The sequence below is a fragment of the Neolamprologus brichardi genome, chromosome 22 (genome assembly GCF_056152115.1).
Source record: "Neolamprologus brichardi isolate AB-2024 chromosome 22, ASM5615211v1, whole genome shotgun sequence".
In the NCBI taxonomy this organism is placed as follows: Eukaryota; Metazoa; Chordata; class Actinopteri; order Cichliformes; family Cichlidae; genus Neolamprologus; species Neolamprologus brichardi.
Genome location: NC_142124.1, coordinates 28,147,753 through 28,152,365, shown reverse-complemented (window position 1 = coordinate 28,152,365; position 4,613 = coordinate 28,147,753). Strand labels below are relative to the sequence as shown.

The window sequence follows — 4,613 nt, the reverse complement described above, 5'->3', positions numbered from 1 at the left end:
AACTTAGCAAGCAGTTTGCTAACTGTAGCATGGGAGATGGGTGGTCTCGTAGGGTGTCTTGCATTGAAATCTGCTGCAATGACCCGGTTACTGATATCAGATATCAACACAATTTCAATCCGCTCCTCACGTGTTAACCTCTTCGACATGTCAATGGCTGTGAACAAAGAGAAACTTGTAAATAACTCATGAAAGAATAAAGTTACGTTGAAACCAAGCACACCATTGTTTTTCTTGTGACATTACCAATAAGTTTGATGTGTCACATGGCCCTCTTCCAATTGAAAAAAGTTGTATCCAAGATGGCCGACTTCTAAATGGCCACCATGGTCACCACCCATCTGGAGGAGTTCCCCTCACATATACTAATGTGCCACAAACAGGACTTTAATATCACCAACCATTCCCATTTTATTACGGTGTATCCATAAAAATGGCACACCCTGTATGTATGTATATATGTATATATATATATATATATATATATATATATATATATATATATATATATGTGTGTGTGTGTGTGTGTGTGTGTGTGTGTTTGTTGAAAATGAAGTGTTTATTGTCCCTTCTGCCAGTTTACATTTTTTTGCATACTTAAGTTTCAATTTGTATGATCTTTTCTACATCCAACATTTATATGCCCTTTATTTATTTATATAGGTTTTTTGGGGGGAAATAATTACAAGGTTGTTGCAGAAGTCAAAAACCCATGAACCAACATGATACACTTGCTGTTACAGGATCAAGCAAACACCAGCAAACAAAAATTGCTTCAGAAGCACACTTTAATAGAAGTTGAATAGAACACAGCAGAAATAGAAAAAACAAACTAACAGAAACAACACAAAAGCTCACAAAAAAGCGCAAAACACTACAGAAGTGTTTTTGGGGACACACTAATGGCTAAACAGCTGTGGAAATGACAGCTAATAGCATACATTGTGGCGGACCACCAGGTGGCTCCACTCACACCCAAGTTAAAGGGAAGTGCTGGGGTGGAGATTTTGGCGCTAACTATATGTGATGTTCTGAGAGTCAGTTAATAAAGTTGGAGTGACTGAGACACTGAGACCTCTCCTGTCGTTATTACATACCTCCACATTGGCGACCCCTGTAGCGAACATGCTAAGGCTCGACGACGAAGCCAGCTCCGGCCTGGAGGCATCGGCTGCCGCCGGACTTTCACCTCCGCCGATGGCTGCGTTTGCTGTGGCGCTTAAATTGACGGATTTTTGGCTTCACGATCCTCCTTCATGGTTCGTGCACGTAGAAGCTCAGTTTGCTCTTCGTGGAGTGTCAGCCGACGATACTAAATACCACCATGTGGTGGCCTCACTTGACCCGCTGTCAACCCGCCGAGTGATGACTCTCCTCCGGGACCCCCCAGCCCAAGGCAAGTACACCGCCCTGAAGGCGCTGCTGCTGCGGCGTTACTCCCTCTCTGATGCTGAGCGGGCCGAGAAACTCCTTTCCCTCGCGGGCCTGGGCGACGGCACCGCTCTCGAGCTCATGGAGAGCATGCTGTCCTTGCTGGGCGCGGATGACGGAGGATTTCTCTTCACCCACCTCTTTCTCCGACAGCTGCCGGCTCCAGTGCGCGCTGGCCTTGCCAACTCCCCGCTATTGGCCACGAAGGATTACCGCTCCCTTGCGGAAGAGGCGGATCGCATTCTCCTGGCTACCAGGAGATTGTTCAGGACTCACCAGCGTTTTCCCCCGCCCCCTCACCGATGCTCCAGGGGCCCTCCGACTCGTCCACGGTAGCCGGAATCGCTGCACAGCGGCACCGCGGAAAAGGGCTTTGCTTTTATCACCAGCATTTTGGAGTGAAGGCACGGCGCTGTCTCCCGCCTTGCAGTTTCCAGACCCAGGGAAACGGGCATGTCAGCACTCTGTAGCAGCCGCGACCGTTGGCAATAAGGAAAGGCTGCTTTTCTTAGAGGACTCACGATCGGGGAGGCGTTTCCTGGTGGACTCCGGCTCACAGAAGAGCCTTCTTCCCCCGGCTGGCTCGGACAGGCTAGCTGAGGGCTGCGGGCCATTGCTAACAGCGGCTAATGGCTAACCAGATCGATTTGGTACGGGGGATATCACCAGGTTCCCGTGCGCGCGGAGGATGTCCCCAAAACCGCCGTAATTACACCTTTTGGCCTTTTCGAGTTTCTGCGCATGCCGTTTGGCCTGAAAGGTGCCGCCCAAACCTTCCAGCGGTTGATGGACTCGGTCTTGCGCGGGCTGCCCTTTGTTTTTGTATATCTTGATGATATACTGGTGGCCCTCCGCGTGCCTGGAGAATTCTTGCCCGAGAACCCTCCCCCCTGCTTCGATCCATCTGTGCTACCTCTCAACCCGCTTTTGCACTCGCTCCGGGTTCCTGGTCCGGTGCACCATTGCGTGCCTGACACTTTTGTTCCAAAGACTTTAGAGACTGCTAAGTTTGTTTTTGTCAGGCACGATGCCCACAGGACACCGCTGCGGCCGCTGTATGACGCCCCATTCAGGGTTATCGAACCGGGCCAGAAACATTTTGTTTTGGATTTTGGGGGTCGAAGGGAGACTGTGTGTGTTGACAGACTTAAACCTGCACATGTTCTTCCGGACAGTAATGTAATGCCGGCCCAGGCCCCTCGCCGTGGCCGCCCTCCTTCGATGGGGTTGACAGACTCTGGTTTTCCCCCCAGGACTACCCCGGACCACCGGCGTTTGAGCCTTCTTCTGCCTTTCCTGCTCGCCTTCACCAGCCTCGTTCACAGGATGGACCTTCCTCTTCCTGTTCTCTCCCTCCCAGGTTCAGTCGTTCGGGCCGTTTGCTTAGGCCCAGGGTCCTGGACTGAATAAAGACCTAACTGTGCATTCGGGGGGGGGGGGGGGGGGGGTATGTGTGGCGGACCACCAGGTGGCTCCACTCACACCCAAGTTGAAGGGAAGTGCTGGGGTGGAGATTTTGGCGCTAACTACATGTGATGTTCTGAGAGTCAGTTAATAAAGTTGGAGTGACTGAGACACTGAGACCTTTCCTGTCATTATTACATACCTCCACAACATGTACTTACAGTATTTTACGAATCGTGTGATTAAAACACACACTACCTGAATCTTTTTGTCCTTCACAACACTGATGAATCCTTTGCTTATTTTAAGTGTGTCTCATTGTAGTGTTTTGAATGTTTTGGTTTCTGTCACTTCATGCTCATGTCTTCCCATGCTCATGATATCATATTGGAGAGAATTGGTCAATGTAAAACAGATTTCAGCAACATAGACGTGAAAGTGGTTAGCCAGTGTCTCTTGACTACTTTCACATCTATGTTCTGGATTTGCTCTGAATTGGGCCTTCACTAACCTGAGGTCTAGACTGTCAGTTGCTTTTAGCTGATCTTAACTTGAGGACGCAGTCACTTGTTCCAGTTCCTCTGTGTCGTATATTCCAGTATCTGAAATGGGAGTTTTATAGTGGTACTGACATGCTCTCATCCGACCTGGGTATTGGGGTGAAAGACCAATCTAATGTGTCTCTATAAAATAGACTAATGTTCTGTTTTACATGTGTTATGTATTAAATAACTAATGAAAAAAACTGTGATGACAATGATGAATTTGTTTTTCAAGCATGTCCCTGAGAACAGGGACATGCTTGCATGCAAGCATGCATGCTTCATTCCTTGTCTGTGGCTGCTTTTTTCTCATCTGTCTTTGGAGGACAAACATGGCTGTAAAAACAAGCAATAGAATTTAAAGTTTAAGAGAAAATAAACAATAAAAGTGCACTCTTTGAAAAAAAGGATGATGTTGTGTTGCTGCAGATAGCAGCAGACAACATCCATTTTTTTATTTGGCAGCACCTGACATGGCTGATCTTAAGTGACATTGTTTTACTTTTACAGGATTTCAGTCTTTGTGAAAACTGTTGTGAAAACAGTTTCTGTGTTCTTTATGATTCCCCTTGCAAATTACTCATTGCAAACATTGAATCAGAAGAAAAGCTTTCTCGCAGTTAAAGAGGTCATGTGAGGAAAATCTTCCACGTCAAAACTGCAGGATGTCAGTAAGGAGAGCCTGCCTGCTCTTTGCTTACCTTTCTGCAGGATGAGATTTCCATGGCAGCTAATGATGTGCACACCCGGTGTGTCTCATGCTATCCTAATAGCATTACCAAGGGGATTGGACTGCAGGACATAATGTGTTTGGACAGGTATGTCAACATGATCACCTCTCAGCTAATAAGATTTGAGAAATCAGTGGGAGGAAATGCACAGGCCCATTTAGTATGTGGGGATTTCACAAGGAAATCTCCTACATTGCACATATATTTTCATTATGCGTCTATGTGGATTAATGAAATGATTTAAAGCAGAAAGCTGGCAGTTTATTCACATTTTGTTCTGCTATTCCACAAAAACAAGATCATAAAAAAAGTATTGCCAGTATCCACAGCCTGCTTTTATCCTCTGTGCTGAAGAGGTCCATTGTTGTTACAAAACTATTAATAAAACATCCGTGAGTCATAGCAGTGAATAGACTGCCATGTTCCTTCATTACCACAACACTGTAACCTACCACTGTTCATTTTTTATAAATATATATTTATTTTAAATGGTACAATACATTAC

General features: G+C 46.3%; 1 pseudogene; it reads left to right on the top strand.

The window, feature by feature from the left end:
• Window positions 1–1,125: 1,125 nt before the first annotated feature.
• LOC148096801 (uncharacterized) lies at window positions 1,126–1,901 on the top strand (annotated as a pseudogene).
• Window positions 1,902–4,613: the final 2,712 nt, after the last annotated feature.